The sequence below is a fragment of the Alligator sinensis genome, unplaced genomic scaffold (genome assembly GCF_000455745.1).
Source record: "Alligator sinensis unplaced genomic scaffold, ASM45574v1 scaffold1295_1, whole genome shotgun sequence".
Taxonomy (NCBI): domain Eukaryota; kingdom Metazoa; phylum Chordata; order Crocodylia; family Alligatoridae; genus Alligator; species Alligator sinensis.
Genome location: NW_005841880.1, coordinates 2,529,622 through 2,548,154, shown reverse-complemented (window position 1 = coordinate 2,548,154; position 18,533 = coordinate 2,529,622).

The following is an 18,533-nucleotide window of genomic DNA, read 5'->3' as shown; positions in this document are numbered from 1 at the left end:
AAGATCTTAATGATGTGAGGTTCTTCTTTGCCTCTCGAGGTTCACGATACCTGCTGTTCGGCCTAAGGCCCTGGCTCCTGGAGTCACGTGACTATGCGAGCAGGTCAGCTCGCAATATTTACAAGTACGTTTTAGCTCTTATGCGGGTAGAGAAAAGTTTGTAAGATTCTGGGGGTTTTCCATCGCTTTCCTGATGTGAGAGAATTCGGTTCATGGTGTTTGAACAGCTGGCAGCACCATCCGTGCAATCAGGATCGGGGCCCGGCAAAACTGAACCAACTTTAGCCATTCGCAAACAGTAGAATTTAGTGCAAACCCAGGCGAAGAAACGAATGCAGCTCCTCCCGTTGCATTTGTCCAGGCAGACCGCGTTATGCGGAGCAAAGCTGTTTCATAAAGGACGTGGGATGTGGCTGCAAAGTCAGGAGGGAGAAGCCACCCACTTCATGAGGACACGGACCCCGTGTCAGCTCTCTGTCTCCTTTTCGCACATCCAGAGGAAAGGGTGGGAGAGGAGGTGGCGCAGGTGAGCGGAGCCTCGAGACTAAATTTCAACAAAGTGCGAACAGATCCACGATCGTCTCGTCAAAATATTTGGACTCCTGGATAAACCGAAGCAGAAGGTACGGGCAAGCCGCCGGCTGCCCTGCCAACCGCATGCAGGCCCGGGGATGGGAGTTGCTCACGAGGAGCAAAGAGCTCCTGTGTGACCGGCACAGCTCCCTGCCTGGCGGCGGTAAACATGGGTTGAACGCCTTGAAGGCCCCCTCCGCACCGCAGACAATACCGAGAACATTTAAATGCCACCCGACTCCATTTATCAGGGAAATATTTTGTATCGAATGCCATTTTGGATGCACTTCCTTTGATGGGGCTCGGCAGATAACGCCGATTATAAAATTATTAGCAAACGAATGGGCTTCCCTCACTCCAATTAAATGATAAGAGCTGAAGCAAAGGGGCAGATTTTTATCATGATCAGATTATGGGCACATATTGTGCCAGTAATAAAGCAGGCACTTTCCTAATCCAGTACCTGCAGTACAGCTCCTTAGATCGGTGTTTGGCTCGGGAAGAAATAGCAAGATCTTTGCAGAAGCGGTAACAATGCTGGAAGTGTCTTTATCGCAGGATGTAAGAGAGTTGCTTGAAATGAGTCACGCTGATCACGGTGAGGATAATGAAAGCAACTGAGATAGGAGGAGAGGACGGGGGGCTGAAATCATAGAGCACTGGTCCTGAGCGCTGTAGGATCTGCGAAAGGGATTTAGTCTTAAGGAGGGGTTCACTCCAGCCCGGGTGGCAGCCTTATGGAAGAGGGTAAGTAGGGAGCTATAGGGTGGCATATTAGGAGGGCTGAGTGCTAGAAAACGTGTGCGAGTGGCAGGGTTGCTGATGCACTTATAGACTCTTGACCCCTCGCACCCATTACCTTCCCTCTACCAGTGGCCAAGCCTTGGTGCGGCAGAGGAAATCAAAGCTTAATAACCATAATGAGCCTAAGGCAGCTGCCAACTGGAGTTGGGGCCAGGGCTAACTGCAGGATGCCCCATGCAAGGGGAAATGAGACCCCTGACATGTTCACATCCGAGAGCGGATGCTATTTACCGTAGCACACGTGGCCAAAGCCTGGTGAGGCGGCTCTGTGCACATAGAACGAGTCCAGCCAGTGCATTTTACTCCTTGACTTCCTCTGGTGTTGAATCTCAGGGGCTGGTAAAATGCAAAGAGGCCATTGCTGTCCTCTCCGATGGTGTAAATCAAAACCCATCTTGCTGGGGGTCATCTGACTCCAGCAGTCTTTCCTGCCCAAGGTCAGGGGGGCTTGCCGCTGGAAGGTCCCTTCTAGCCCCTTACATCTAACGAGAAACTATGAAAAGCAGCTCCAAGTATGCGGATTTGCAGTAGCTGAAGACCTGACGTAACAGAGTTACGGGAGCCTTCAACCGGTGGGCAGGAGGGTCTAGGCCACGGGAGTCCGCTTCAGGGCCTGGCAATGCGGCGACGTGATAACGACCGACGGGAGGACGTCTGCATTCATTCATTATGAATCGCAGCAGCATTACGGGCTCCTCGTCCCGTTCACACCAAGCCCCCCGAATCTGGATCTTCTCCGGACCTTCTGCAATTCTCGGGCGTGTAAAACTGGGCTGCTGGGCTCCCAGGAAAAGGTTTAACTATGAGAGCGTGTAAAGGACCAGCCACTCCTCAGGGAAGAGCATTTGTCATGAGAGCGGTGCGGTTTGATTTCCAGCACTGAAAGGAGCCCAGAAGAAAAGAGCTGGAGACACAACCTGTGTCATCACCGTAACACTCAAAGTCAGTCTGATTTTCTTCCAAATGCAAGAATGCACGTGCACGGGAGAGGGAAAGATCAAGATCATATTTAAATCTTGGCTGTAGGTCAAGTGCTTTTAATTACTCATCCATAACGATCAGATCAAATTATCTCAGGTAGCTAATTCCCATGGATTTTGCTCTAGTTTACACTGATGTAAATCATTACCCCTGATGGAGTTGCTCTGGATTTGCACCCCGAGATCAGGACGCATCCCCAGTGATTTCATTCCCCGTGCAGTTTTCTTCCCCACCTCCACGAGTGTCTGCAGCTACTACAAAGCCCAAGTGACATCGACTTTCTGAGACTTGAAAGGGCTTCTTGAAAGGCTAATTAATGTTATCACTGCACCAGATCAGCAAGGTAAAGAACTGTTTTCTCCTTCTGATGCATCACCAACATGTGGGGAGTTTTACAGCAGCCCAGCCCGCCCGCTGCTGATTCTGCTTTCATTCCCTATTATTTACAACCCAGCGCAAAGAAAAAAATAAAAAAAATAAAGGTCTCCTTTTTTTTTCCCCGTCCTGGGGAAGAACACGGGCCAAGCGCTGAGTCGGCAAAAGCTGCCGCCAAACCAGGAGCCCATTTCCCTGAAAAATCTCCAAGCCTCCCGAGTGGCAGGGGTGAACCGTTTGCATTTGCCGCATCGCTCTGCTTCTTGTCCCGTCCTTCCCTGCAAGCAGGAAACAGGCCTCTTGAATATAATTTCTATTGAAAGCAAATGGTGTCTATGTCTGATTAGTTCTGGCTTGAGGCTGTATCAACAAGCTCACTGTTGGTCCTGCATTTGCAGCCTGGAATATTTTAGGGCACTTGAGTCTGACAGATTCATGTCGGGCTCTTCAAGAGGGTTTATTACATTAAGCCATTTTATCATTGACTCGCCAAAGTGTTATGCTCTCAGCTGGAGAGAGGGAGCAGAAGTAACCGCTCGGGCCTCGGATGCAGACTAGAGGGCCAAATCCTGCAGCCCTCGCCCAGGGGGCCGGCTTCTGAGCACCCTCAAAGCCTGATCCTGCTGCCTCTGAAGCCAACGGCAAAGCGCCGCCGGGAGACGGGTCAAGTCGTCGGTGTGAATCGAGAGGAAGTCCTTTGCAATTAGTGAAACCACACGCACGCTGCGTTTGTAAAAGCAAGAACGGACTCGGGATCTTTATGACGCTCTCTCGCCAAGGACCAGCGACTCTGCTGGAAGTCAGTGGAGCTGAGCTGATTTGCACGGAGGGTTTATCCATCATTTGGGGGCTAAAAGGGAAGGAAAGAACCCGCTGGGTCACATGCAAGAGGCACAGATCCCACAGGTGGGAGGCTGGTGGAAAGTCAAATGACAAGCCGCCGGTTCCCTATGGCTTCCTGCCACCAGCGACGCAGGGGAATCAGCCCCCGCGGCCGCCGTGCCCCCCGCCCCAGCCTTGCACCGCCTGCAGAGCAGCCTGGTGCCCCTTCTCCCGGAGCTGCCCTGGCTCCACCGCGCTAGCATCAGCAAAACTTGTCGGCGTCAGCAAATGTGACTCACAAGACAAACAGGGAGCCGAGAGGGAAAGTGCCTTTTATTTTGTTTTATTATTTCGCAAAGCCGCTTCTCGGAGCATAAGCGCACAAATACAGCCGGAGTCACTTCCTCTCTGACAGCCCTGGTGCTCCCAACAGGCTGCGTTTTGGCCACATTCCCTCACCGGCAGCCTGATTCGCCATTAAACTAAGGCTCCTTTGTTCCCCTTGAACAGCAGAAAGGGACCTTCAAGGGAGCGGGAAATGTCCCCGGATGATCGCCCCTGCAGAGGTGACCTCCTCTGGGCTCTGCCCTGTAGCTGGGCCACGGCCTCTCCGTTGCACAAGAAACATGGGAAACAAGTATTCTGTTTCCAGACCCCAAGCATCAATTTTGCAGTCTCTCCTGGAAGGGAAAATCCTAAAAAACAAATGGTTAGAGATCATCAGAAAGGCTCGCTCTGAACGGAGGCTGGGAGTTGTGCCTCTCCGGCTCCGAGGCGCCCGGCTGAGCTGCGGTTCTCCGCGCTTGGGATCCCAGGTCCGCAGCAGGGACGGTGAAACCTCGGGGGTCCCTGACACTAGCAGTCCGCGTGATACGGCTGCATTAGACGTGCAAGCCGAGCAATCTGGCAGAAAGGAAGACTGTTCTCCATCGGAAAAGGAAGGTCCCTGCGTGGCCTGCACACCATTTCTCCCTTCGCACCGCCGATCTTTCTTCAAGCAGAAGGATGATGGGGGATGAGCGATGCCCCCCAGTTTCCTAACTTGCACCGCCACTTACTAATTACCAAACACTTCTGCGCTGAGCGGGGCTGGCTCAAAGGCAGCTTGCTGCAAGTGCAAAGGGAGCTGCAAACGAAGCACCTTGGAAGCCCGTGGCCCATTTGACTTTGCTTTTACAAAAGGTTGGTCCCTTTAGTGCAGCGGATCATGGGGAGACCCCTGAAGAGTGTTTCCAAGAGAAGAAACCACAGCAAAAAAAAAAGACAGCAATTGTGCTGGTAGCTGCACCGTCCATCCCAAAGTGTTACAGGAGCAATTAAGGCTTCTCCTATAGCACTGGCTCTTTCTTCTGAAGACAAAGATCTGCCTCTCACCCTGCTTCGGTCTTCACCGGGACCCGCCAGGTGAAGGATGGGAGGCCACAACATGCCAATTTAATATGCTGAGCCACAACCATCTGTCCAGCTCGTGGGCCAGATCAGATCCTCGGCTCCTGTAAATCAGTTTTGCTCCGGTGACTCCCATGGAGCGATGCCAGTTTATATCACGCAGAGACTCCAGGCCTGCAATCATTACTTGCATCTTCAACGCGAGCCATTGAAAAATCAATGCGAACGGTAACCCGGCTTGCAGTGGATTTTGCTCGCAGTTGGGCTTGTGCCGCGCTGTTCCCTGCTTCTTCGTAACGACAGCAAGAAAATTTTGGGATATTTGGCTTGAGGGCTCATTGGTTTTGTGTGTTTTTTCAGTTTAAAAGTATCAAGAAAGCCAACGGTGAACTTCTCGGAGATGCACCCAACCCTCCCCTGCCACCTGGGAAAGCACAGCTGCCAGCCACAGCCGTCGGGGAGGAGGCAGGGTGGAGATGCTCCTTATAGACTAATTCAGACATGGATCAGTGTCCTGAGCATGAGTTCACTTCATCAAATGCTGTGAAAGGACATGCACAGAGCAGGGGTGCTCAACCCGTCCCGCAGGCTAGATCTGCCCCCTGGCACCACGTCATATGGCCCGTGGGGAGCCTCCAAACCAGTGCAGGATCAATAGAAACCAACTCCAGGCAGGCAGAGGCGGCACAGGTCCCCAGGGCCCGATCCCAATGCGTGGGAGCCAGATGGAGGCCGTATGGGCCCTGGGGCCCAATCCTAGCTGGGCAGAGAGGGCATGGGACTCCTCTCCAGGATTGGGCACCCAGCTAGGATCCCGCTCCAGCCAGATGGATGTGCTCCAGTGCCCCAGAGCCCAATCCTGGCACGTGAGAGCAGTGTGGGGCCCAACACAGCCCGTGGACCCTTGTTGCATGGGGGGGCGTACGGTCGGGTATTTGCATGCACCTAGGACAGCAACGAAGTACTCACTGATGCATAATCGCTTTGGTTTACACCAGGTCCATGCTGTGCCCAAGTGGACCTCTGTGACCAGTGTCCCCCCTACTCGATGCTGCTAAAGGTTGGAAATGAGGCAATGTAACCACCTTAGAGGCATCCCGAGCGCAGGTAGGTGGCAGAGCTGGACGGCACATTGTCGTCTTTCTGGGATATAATGCTGGCGGGCTGGGCTTGCTTCTCAACCGTGCCATGCGCGCTGCACGGAGGGGAGTAGACAAGCCCGTCCTTCCAGGCAAATAGGCCCTTTTCTAGCAGGCAGGGGTGAGGGGCAAAGAGGTGCTCAGGGTCACCCAGGGACTCAGTTGCAGAGCCAGGAACTACAGCCAGCCCTCAGACCAGATCCATGAGACCGGTCTCTGCATCTTATAGATATTTGAAATACATTCCCTCCCCCATTTAATCATAGAAAATTAAGGTTGGAAGGGACCTCAGGAGGTCACATCCGGTCCAACCCCCTGCTCCAAGCAGGACCAGCCTCAACTACATCATCCCAGCCAAGGCTTGGTGTAGCTAGGTCTTAAAAACCTCCAAGGATGGAGACTGCACCACCTCTCTGGGTAACCCATTCAGTGCTTCACCACCCTCGTAGTGAGAAAGTTTTTCCTGATATCCAACCTCAACTTCCCTTGCTGCAGCTTGAGCCCATTGCTCCTTGTCCCGTCATCTGCCCCCACTGAGACCAGTGCAGCTCCATCCTCTTTGCAGCCCCCCTGCAGGGAGCTGAAGGCTGCTGTTAATCCCCCCTCGGTCTTCTCTTCTGCAGACTAAATAAGCCCAGGTCTCTCCGTCTGTCCTCATCAGTCACTTTAACATTCAAAGAAACGGTTGTGTGATAGCCTGCTCCACCACGACCTGTGCTGGGACGACACTACCACCCCCAGCACGCGGGCATTGTGCCGGTGCCGTGCTCCATCGTACTTTGCACTTTCCAAAGGCACCTTCTGCTGGGGGCTCCCAAAGCACTTTACGGACATAACTAGCGGCGTACAACCCCCCGGTGAGGCGGCTAAGTACAATCACACTCGTTTCACAGATGGGCAAAGTGAGGTACGGACTGCAGTTAAAGAGACCTCTCGAAGGTCGCCCGGGGAGTCAATGGCAAAGCTGGGAACAGGAGCCCGAAGCCAGCGTCCTGCTCTGATCACGCCAGAACAGACTTTACAGGGTGGGTCTTCAGATCTGGTTGGGGGCAGTTCGGCCAGAAAAGGTCAGGAGCTAGACAGCGGCGTGTCGGAAGTGCAGAAGCACGGGTTGCTCAGGGATGGGTGTGATACTGGGTTTGCAGAGCACTTAAAACCCTTGTCATTTCCCCCAGTTCATCGGTCGTGATAAAGGACATATGGTGAAAAAAAGTGACTTTCCCAAGACCACAAAGGGGGTCAGCGATAGAGCTCTAAGCCCAGCCGCTTGATTCCCTATCCACGGGAAGCACACAGCTTTCTCTCCCCGTTACACCTTGTCTTCAAAGCCGTGCTTTGTCTGTTCGCAACACAAGTGGCTTGCAAATTCAAAGACAAGAGAGAGAGATAATAAAAATAGATGAAAGCCTATCAGAAATCAACCAAAGTCCATTAAAGAGCACACTTGGTAACCCTTCATTTAGCTAACCTCTTCTTTAAAGGAACTGACTGAGCAGTTAAATGTATTTGCTCCGGAGACTGATAACTCCGAAAGTAGAACTTGGTCTCTAAAGAGCTTTAAGCTTTGTTAAAAGGAAGCAAATGACTCTCTGTCCTACCACATAAGACATTAATCTTTAAATGTTATGCAGATGACTGTCGAAAGAGGCCATTTGTTATAGGAGGGGGGAAAAAAAATGAAAGGGATTTTTTGGCTAGATTGCCAGGAGAACAAATTCCCAACTGTGGGTTTGAGGCATTGTTTCAAACAGGAGCAATGTTAGTTTTGCACTGGAGCGACACGGAAAAAATAAAACGTTTAATGCAAGATGAAGTGTATTCCAGGCCAGGGGTTTTCTGTGCTCCTCTTGCAATTACTGAAGCTGTGCGCTTGTTAATAATGGTTCTCCCCTTCACACCCTGTCGGAGCCTGCACTGAATCATAATCCTGCCTGCGTTGTCTATAACTAACGTAGCAAACTTGGGGTTTGGGCATGCAACGCGTCTACAGCCATGTAATCAGCCTTGACGCCGGTGCAGATGAGGGATGGACACAATACATACAGCCCTTCACCAGCATAGCTTACTTGAATCCAGTAGAGAATTACCCTGGGGTAAATTATCCCACCGCAAGTGCCTGCAGTTTATCCCGGGGCAGCCGGTTGCTTAAGGCAGGGCCGTTTCCTGCTCCCTTGCCACCCAGCGGCAAAGTGCCCTAATAGCAGCCTATGCACATCTGTCCTCTCCAGTGCCTGGTGTGACTTACAGGAGGGCTGTCAGACCTAGCAAGGGCAGAAGAAACAGGAGATACCACCAACATGACCCTTTGCCCTTGAACATGATTGCACACAAATGGTCGCATCTGCTGGCAAGGTCAAAATGTCAAGATCTAGAAAAAAATGGCTCTTGGGCATGTACAGCCTGGGTTACATCAAGAGCAGCTGGTATTTCCCGCGTCCGCCAAGCAGCTGCAATCTCCGAGTAGGGAGATGGAAGCAGGATCTTCTCCGTCAGGAAACAAGACGACTCCCAGTCCTACTCCGGTCTCTGCCCAGTATTCAGGCATCAGGATCGGCAGTACTCAACCTGCGATTCTGCACCAGATTCCTCCGGAGCTAAATCCATCACATGTTCCCCTTCGACCGGGGATTTTCTATCACCGTCCATGCAAAGGAGGACACCTCTTTTGATCTGAATGGCTGGCTACTGCAACTCCAGAGAGAAGCTGGTGATGGAGTCAGGCCCCTTTGAGGGGATTCTTCCAATTTCCACCCATGTGCAAGTTCTGCTTTGTAGGGCAGGAGAGGAATCAAGTGCCACGGTTTCTTGCTCACAGCTCCGCATGTCTTTGAGCCGGCACCCCAACCCCCAGGCCCGCTCTCTCTGCTTCTCCGAGGGTCGCACACCGGTGCTGCTCAGGTTGTGCTGAAGCTTTCTTCTCTGTCCCAATGTCACCTCTGTTCTTCTCCACCTGAGCACTCATCTGCAACCTCTCCTTCCCAGGCGAAGCCTCTCCAACCAGAACTGCCAAATTCCTCCATCGCCTTGCCCTTTCTTTTGGAAACTTAACCCTCTCTTGCAGCTACCTCTCTGGGCTAAGGGGCAGTGGCTAAAGCACGGCAGCTTCAAGCTACCGTGACCTTCCTGCACAAGATCTCTGTCTGCTTCGCATGCAAGATAAGTTCCCAGCACGCTATTTTGTCCGCTGACCTTCCTACTTCTCTAAAAGCATTATCAACCTGCTAGTTGTTGTTGCAGTGTCCCGGTAGTGCTGCTCCTCCTAATGCTAATATTTTTCTCATCTTAAAGCAACTTGAACTAGCATGACTAAGTGCCACAGAGGTCACTTGGGAATAATCAGGTTGGGGGGGGTGGTTTGCCAGCCTCTTCCGAACAAGTGGAGAGATGCATGCAACGCGTCTTCAGGTCTCTGCGTCACACGCAGACTTTGGGGAATCAGTGTTAATGGACATGAACATGTTTAGGCTTTTCTCTTAATCTCTTATCACAAGATTAGCTAATGTCTGCTAAGCCCGGGAGAATTCGGTAATGATAAAGGATAATCAGCGGAGATGGGAAGATAAGCTTTTCCCCACATGGTTTTCTAGAAACCAACCTGGCGGAGTCTAAGGAGATTATTTCTTTTCCGTCTCCAAGAGTTGTGTGTTCATACAGGCCCCCGTCCCAAAGGCCATTGAATCAACGCTTCTCTTGACGTCAGCAGGCTTTGCATTGGAGGCAGCCCGCCCCATACAGCTTTGCCTCAATATTTGCAGAATCACAGAAAATGAGGGTTGGAAGGGACCTCAGGAGGTCATCTAGTCCAACCCCCAGAGCGGCATGGGCTTTGGGGAAGACCCTACAGAGCAGTCCCTGCAGGGAAGAGTGGGTTGGGCCCGAGCCCAGAAGGGAGCACAGTCATCTACCTGCGTGGTGGCACACATGTTGGCCAGATATCTCAGAGCGGGCCTTCAGCATTTATGTATTTTAGGGGACTTCCTGCTCCTGGTCCCACATGATCCATGCATATGGGGCTGTAGCAGGCTGGTTAGCAGCCGCTTGCAGCAACCTGCACAGAGCCAGGCTGTAAGAGCCTGCAGGGTTGCAGGGACTACAGCCCAGGTGCGGGCAGTGACATCTGATTACAGGTCTGCCCGGAGGACTTGGCCAGGTGATACAGATAATTGGCTGGCTACGGGAAGTTTGAAAGGCTCCTGGAAAGCACAGAGAGACACCGAAGACTGTGAGAGGTGGAGAAGGCAGCGGTGCCGGGGTGCTTCTCGGAGCCTGGAAAGAAACCCCTGGAAGCAGCAGCACTGTGCCAGGGAACTGAGTCAGACCCAGGTTGAGAAGGAAGGTTGCAGTGTGGAGAAAGCAGCATGGAGCTGGAGGCACCTTCTTGGGCTGGAAAAGACTCAGGACTGTGAGTGCACCTGTCTGGGCTATAATGCACCTGTCTGGGCTATAATATGGGTGGTGTTGAGTTCTCACTTATATTTATGATGGTTCCTGAGAGCCAAGTGTGCCCGGGAAACAAAGAACTGTGTGAAGTTTAAGGACTGTTCGAGTTAAGCGAGCCCCAGCCTGCTACAGGGCCCAATTTTAGCTTATTGGCCCTCTGAGCTACTCATCTTGGGTCTTAACTGTGGGTTCGCATTGAGTGACCTGACCCCGCGGGTGCTTTAGAGGCAGGTGTCTGCTCCGTTCCTGGCTTTGAACCTGCTGGGGACGGGAAGCCCAGAATGACTGAGAGCTATGCAGAGAGGATCTCCTTAGTGCGCAGGTTTGCTGAGCGGTCCCTTCCTCGTGCCGGCTAACACAGCAGCCACTTGCAGAGCGTAGCTCCGACCGATTTTGGAGCAGGCTGCTCGCAGGAGGATTAGCACTCCAATTCCAGGCTTCCTAATAGCAGGAAAACCCGTATTTTTAGAGTTTTTATATATCTCCCTCGCTAGCAGCCCAGGGATCAGAGAGATGCACTGTATATTTCAAGGAGATTGATTCCAAAATCACAACGGCTGCATTTATTGGCAAACGGAGGGCAGACCTGGTAGGAAACCAATGCTTATTCCCTAAGGAAGCAGAGGAGACACCGTCCTGGGGAGCGGTGCGTGTTCAGTTGCACATCCAGGCTTGGTGTCCTTAATCCCAATGCTCATAGGGGTTTTTTTTCCTGTCTCTCCTTCCAGCCATGGTGCATTAAGTCAGGATCCAGGCCTTGTAGAATGGGGAGCCCATGGATCTACAGAGCTTGGTTATCTGGGTAATGCCTACTGCCGTAGGGTTGGGTTGGCCATGGAGATGAGCCAAAGGAAATAGCGCTGGTAGGGGAGGGAGCCAGAAGTGCTTTGCAAGCAGGCAGGAGGTTTTGAGGATGTTCGTGGCAGGTTTTCTGAAGTCTGTTCCACGCTTGAAGTCTGGGCGCCAACCAGGCCCGGCCTTGTTCTTCATTGCTCTTCCACCTGAGCGGCGCTTGATATCGTTGCAAAGTGAACATAAATATTCAGTTGGATCAGGACAGCTGTTTTGCACCCATTTGGACTCCAGGATAAATAACTGCACAAACAGCAGAGCAGTGGGGATTCAGGCTGTTGGTCTTATTCTTTCCATCCTTCTTGGTGAGCAGGAGAGAAGACCTTGATCTTAAGTTGGCACATCAGAGGGCTGTGATCTGGGCAAGGACCGACCTGCGACGAGAAAAGAGATGGCCTGAGGTGCGGCATCAAAACCAGGATCCAAATTTCCTCAATATTTAATGCCCCTTATCTGCTCGCAGAGATGGGCCTCAACCAGAAAACATGGTCCAAACCCACTCTGGTCTCTGCAGAGCTTTCCATGTACAGGGTTGTCTGCATTGGAGCTTCTCAAAGAGTAACCGATGGGTGGGGAAACCGAGGCACAAAACCATTGCCCGGATTGCTCCAGTTCAAGTCTTTTGGCAGAGCTAGGACCAGACTACGTGCTAGCTGAGGGTTTAACCCACAAGACTGTCCTGTTCAGATGTGCAGGTCTCCATAATGCCCTTCTCCCAAGCAAATCAAAGAGGCTGTTGTCCAACCCACCCTGCTCCGCCAAATGCAGTTAAACTTGAATTTATACCTCCTGGTGCTCGCTTCACTTTGCTGACAGTGACTATATACATTTCATTATCCACTTGTAACTGTTCAGTCTTCCCCAATCTTTTGTTTCCTTGTGATGAGTTTACAATCAGTTTAACTCTCCTCTGACGCGAGCTACGTGTCTTTTGAGCTCGAGCAGATTTAAACTCCTTTCCTTCTCCAAGTAAATTGGTTCTGTAGAGTTGTCTGCTATTGTGAGTCCCTTTTGCTGCCCAAATTACATCTTCCTAGTCAACAGATGATTCTCTTGGTGTCGCTGCTGTCATTGTGTTCAAATGGAGATCCCTGCTCATTTATACTCCTGGGCTGGTTGGGTTTGATTTGGTTTCTTTTATCCAGGACTCTCTTTTTGGGGCAGATCCTCTCTGGCTATTCTTCACCGATCTGCTGGCCCCTTGAGACCATAGTTGGTCAGGGTACCTTGCAGCAGCCCCTTGGCTGCTCTAAAGGAAGCCAGGAGTGGATGTGTATTGTCCATCTGTCTGTACTGTGAGTTGCTGAGCACCCGGCCTAGATCCTCGAAGGCTTTCAGAGGGAGTTGGGTGCCTAAGTAAGAGTAAGGCACCAAAATACATTTGAGAGTCTGGATTCTAGTCCGCTTTACTTCATGGTGCGTGCATGTGCATGGGCGCGTGGCGGTGCATGCACATGGGCACATGTTCGCTATACATCGGCATCGTGAGCTTTCAAGGTGTTTTACCCTGACACTCGTTTAAGCATCCTTGCTCAAACTTTATACCTGGGGGAACCAAGGCCTGGAGAATGGACTTGCCTAAAATACACAACAAATCGGCAAGAACAAGAGCCAGATGCCTGTGGTTTCCATGCCGTACTCGCTGGTCTGCACTGTTTCTCACCGCTACCGTTTTTTGTGTTCCTGGCACCTTTTAAGGATAGGTTTAGCTCCTTGCCGCAGACTTGAAAGCTGCAGATCTCGGAGCATTTGGCAGAGTCCATTCTCATTACTCTTTGCTTAACAAGCGGGGAAGCTGAGGCACAGATGGAGAGGAAACCTATTCAACAGCAGGCAGTGCCAGGAGCTGACCCCCCCGACCTCCATGTCCTCATCCCTGCTCCAGTGCCATTGGTGTCGGACCAGACCATCCTATATCTGTGCAACTCAGAGACCCTTTCCTAGCATTAATGAATTCAGCCTTGGCTCCACTTTGAGGTCAGGGGCTTCTGCTCCCCTCGCAGGGCTGGGGGTCAGGTCCAAAATGATGGTTGTTTAATAAATCTCTTTGACCCACACCAGAACTTGCCGGATGTCTTAAGGAAGCATTTAGGGGACATTCTCATCATTCAACCTGTACTGCTAGATAATGAAGCGACAGTGGAACTGGAGACAAATTTCTTGCAAAGTGAGATACTCTTTTTTTTTTTTTATTACTTAAAACAAGCTTAAATTAACGACTGTAGAGAATGATCCCCCAGAGTTAGATAAGGGGTTAAGGATCATTGGTCTTAATGATGACAGCCCAGTCACTAAATTTGATGAGTTATGTTTCGAGGTTAAGGTTTATAGCCCAGATATATTGTCTCCATGTGAAGCTTGGTTGACTGGCAAAGTAAATGACTCACAAATTGACCTGGAGAATAGCATTTTTCCCCCCCATTGGGTAAATGGTGTTTGGAAACCTCCAATTATGTGATGAATTAAAGAGTCGTCCTATTTGAAAGAGAGGAAAAACACCAGATACATTGTGGGAGCAACCTTATGCATTGTCGGCTTAAATACTCCCATGGATTTTTATTTTTTTTTCCTGTGGCTTTGGACCTCGCACCCGCTGGAAAGCAGCAGTGCTACCCGACTAGAAATGCTGGACCCGATTCTCCACTTAGGGATTTGGATCAGCCCCTCTGATATCAGTGGCAAGCCTCCTAGGGATTTGGTGAACGATGAATCAAGCCCTTTATGCTAGGCTTACACGGTGATTTCAGTGGTGCTACTCATTTGATTCAGTGAATGAGACCCATGATATAGCATCCCAGTGGGACAGAGCTGACCCTGGATACCGGTGGAAATGTTGACTGTCTCCATTCAAGCCAACGGAGTCCCGCTGCTCCATGGCAGGAGATGCTGATCTGAATTCCCCATTGCCTTGCACCTTGCAGAGTCATTACATCAGGGCCAAGAACGTGTATAAAGCCGCTGGATGAGAACGGCGGCGCTGTTTTCCCCCAGAGGAGCATCAGAGCCTGATGGGGTTGCAGGGTTAGGAAGTATTGGGCTCACCTTTTGGTTTGAATTTGAGCAGAAGGGGAAACTCGGCCCCAGTTCCTCTGTGTTGATCGGTCTCTGAGCTTTTGGAGGAAACCTAGCATGCTCCAGCCACAGCAGCTTGAGCAGACGGCCCCTGTAAATGAGCTCCTTACCTGCTCGCAGTGTTGAGTTGCTCAAACATTTAATCAGCTCCTCGGGCCCCCGTTTTTGCAGCCAACTTCATGCTGCCACTGCTAGGAGGTCCTGACCTTGCTGGCTTGAAACCCTCTTGGATGTGGCTACCAAAGAAGTAGTCGCAGCAGGAGCTTGAACTTGCTTGATCTTGAGAGCTCCCAGGACGGGGAAAGTCTCCAGTTGTGAAGACTGCACACTTCTTTGTGTGGTGGAGACTAGACACAGCCTTACTCGTGCTTTTAAATGTAAACCGACCGGGGTTTAATCTAAGGGCTCCAGGAAAAGGCTGGAGAAATGCAGAATAAGCCTATTAGGCTTCCTTTATTTAAGTCAATTAGCAGCTCTCTAGGTACCCAAAGAGAGTACCTAGAGAGTGTCTCTTCCTACAGCATTGGGCGACCCGTACAAAGCAATGCTTGGTGTGTTGACAGCCGGGAGAGAGCCCCCAGTACTGGACCATATTCCTTGTGTTGGAGGACCAGGGACTGTACCCAGTGTGCTTTAAACTGTTCCTGTTGGAAGGACATAGAGGGCTTGCTCCTGAACTCCTCCAAGTCAAAGGCATCTTTTTCCATTGACTTCCCTGGCCATAAACACCGGTTGTGATTCTCAAGGCGTTCAGAAGCAAAGGCCGATCCAGGTATCCGAGCCAGACCTCAGTATTCAACTGAACCTGCAGCCCACAAAGAGTGGTTCCCTCTCCATTGTATCAGAAGGAAACAGGCATATTTTCCCTTCCTCCACCACTTAAGCATGCAGGAGAGGAGACTGCGGCTCCAATAATACAAGTTTTCTATCTTTTTTTTTTTTTATGTACACAAGTAATTCCATTTAAATGGAAGGTTGCTGGTGTTGTACCCTCTCCATAAATCTGATAATGCTGATTTTACTAATGAATTATAGACCTATTTCTATCTTATCAACTTGGAGCAAAACCACCAGGAAAGGTTGCTTTTCAATCAGATACAAGCGGGTACATATTTGGATAAACCGTGACACCTGCCGGAAGTGGAGGGTGCTTTTCCAGCCATGCAGAGCTCATCTGATGCAGCTGCTGTGTTGGTTGGAGGGGGGTTTTATTGGGTTTTTTTTTTTTCTTTTCTATGCTCAGAGGGTCTTTGGCATCTAATAGCAGGGTCCGACTAAATCTTCATTTGGCTTTTTCTTGGCTCCGTTCTTGCTATTTCTGGGATTCTTTTGAGAGAGGACTCACTCAAGGGGTGGTAATGGTGGCTGTTGTTAGTTATTTGTATTTTATAATAGCATCCAGGACCCCATTGTGCTAGGAGCTGCATGAACCGAACCGAAAGACCGACCCTGCTCCAGAGAGCTGATGCATTTCCTGCCTCGGGGCTACCTTCTGCTCTGGCAGGCATGCTCGGCTCCCAGGAATGGCATGAATCTATCCTTTTCCCTGCAACGTGTGCCTTCGCTGATCCATGCAAGCATGTATAAACCAACGCCAAGCTAGGAACCACATACCCTTGCAAGTGCAAACCTATGAACTCGGTGGAGATCTGATTTACACCGGGGAAGACGCCAGCCCCAGAACGGTAGCATTTAACACGGACTGGCCTGACTCCTCGGTTTGCACTCGGGCCACTTTAGCTCTTCCCATGGCAATGGCATGCTCCAGTTCACCCTTATTCCAGAGCAGGGCTGTCGCTCTGCTAGACCCACACTGGTGTATTTAAAGGAGCAATGTTTGTGTGCAGACCTTGCCCTAGGGATGCTGTCGGCCACTTTGCCATGCTGCAAAGGCCTACTCCCGTGCGAGATGCTGAAGAACCAGGCCAATTGCCTTGTTCAACCAGCTCCTCCCCAACTTGCACGTGCTGCTTTAGCGGATAGTCAGGGGCTTTCCCTCTGACTTCCAGAGCCAGCGCTTTCTTAATTTGCTCATCCATAAGACACTTAATGCCCACCCCTTGAATTATAGTGCAATTGTGTGCGTTTCTCGGATAATGCTTCTCGCTGGCATCGGGCTCGTTATAACAGTGTTGATTTCCTTGTTGGTTGTAACTGCGGTAATGGTGTACCATAGTCATTGGGGCCTTGGGTGTCTTTTGCACAGTGAAATACTAGCCCTCAGCATTTTTCCAGGTCAGAGCCTGAGCCAGCATCCCATCTAATGCTTGCAGCAGCCATGTGATGGAAGAGGGAGTATTGTTGCCTTTGGCGGGGTTTTTTGCAGATGGGGAAACTGAGGTACGGAAAAGTTCAAGCCCACGTTTTCTAAAGGGGCACCATTTGTACGAGGTCCTTCTGTGAAGGTCTCGGGAGCCCCGAACCCCCAACAAAGTCAGCCAGTCCCACAATGTTTTAATGGTGCGTAAAAATTCCCCGTCCCCCGCTTTTAGCTGAAATTTTGGCAAATTCAACCTCCGTTCGTAGACAGTTCTTTGCTGCCTAAAACTTCAAGTTTTCAGCCTGCTTATTATTTATTTAAAAAATAAATAAAGTCTCGCTGCTTCATATGCATCGCTAACAATTTGGAGCTTGCTAGTATACCTTCAAATGCCGACGGACCTCTCCTGTCAGCAGGGCAGACGCTATTTGTGTTGTAACATCCGCGGAGCATGTTCTGGGAGAAGACGCACAGACCGCGCTCTCCCACTCTCTCTCTCTCTCTCTCTCTCTCCCAAATGCAGACATTACTTTTGCACTCTCTCCAGTTTCCCTCAATCTTAATTAAGCTGTTCTCATTGAAAGTACGGAGCTGTTTCTTCACGCTGAGAACATTAAAGGGATCGTTCATTCTGATGGAAGGCAGAATGGGAAAGCTAGAAGAGCCGCACTTGAATGTCAAAGGCTGTGGCATACTCAGTAGCGCCCACTGCCATCAGGAGCCTCCTCGTTATAGATGCCGTGGCCCAACGGGAAGGACGCTGGCTTGGGAAATTGGGAGACCACGTGCCCTCTGAATTAAAACCTGCATTGTATTTCACCTCCCAGCCCTTTGCCTCTGTCCGTTGTACCTAGCCCCATGTAGTCCTGGTCTCTGCAGTGCTTGTGCATGCTATCGGGTTTGTCTAGCTTAAGATAAAAGATATTGTAATGCTAATAATAATACTTGAAAGTGCCAAAACGGAAAACCGCAGACTGCAGGAGACGGTGCCTGAAACTGTTACTCTAGGAAAACCAAGTGAGGGTATGAAGTATGGCCACTGAGCAATATGTACTGCAAGGACATGGAGCTGAGCCAGGTCTAAGCACCTACCTATTTGCTCGACTTCAGAGGAAGGTTTTGCAGCCTGTGTTGAGCTCTGTGATGCTGCGGCTAAACTTCTAGCAGTGCCTGAGCTAGCTTGAAACTGGCCCGTGTCTCCGTGAGCGGCAGTCGCTGCACCGAGGACACGGCACGTGGCACTTGCCCGAGTGCCAACAGGCAGGGCACGCGGGCTGCTCGATCTCGGGCCGGGCGACGGGAGGGATGCGGTATCTGCAGCAGGGTTAGACAAGGGGGGATGTTGCTTCTGCAGGGAGGCTGGTTCCAATGGCTCGGCACAATAATTCTTCCAGGCGACGGGTTAGAAATGGTCCGTGTCACTAGGTGACATCTCGGGGAAGCATCTGCGGAGAGCGATGGGCTGCGAGTGGAGCGGGGAGAGCTCGGTGCCGACAGCCCCGTCGCTTCTCGCAGGAGGAGGACAGTGCCTCTCACTGAATTTCCTCCTTATCAGCCTGCTCTCCTCCTCCAAGTCACCTTCCTCTGTCAGAGCCCGGCTCGCCTGGCTTCCTCGCTGTCCGGTCTCCACAACACAAGGTGACTTTTTACAGGTGCAACCGTCGGGTGACGGATTCCTCCAGCTGATTCTGAGTTAAGTGCTTGGATCTTACTCGGGCAAAACTCTCGTGGCTTGGCCCGCTGCCCCCCTGAGAAGCCCGCACACTTCTTGCATGGCTCTCTCACCCTGCTTTAGTAGTGGAAGTGCCCCCAAGGAGATCCCCCCC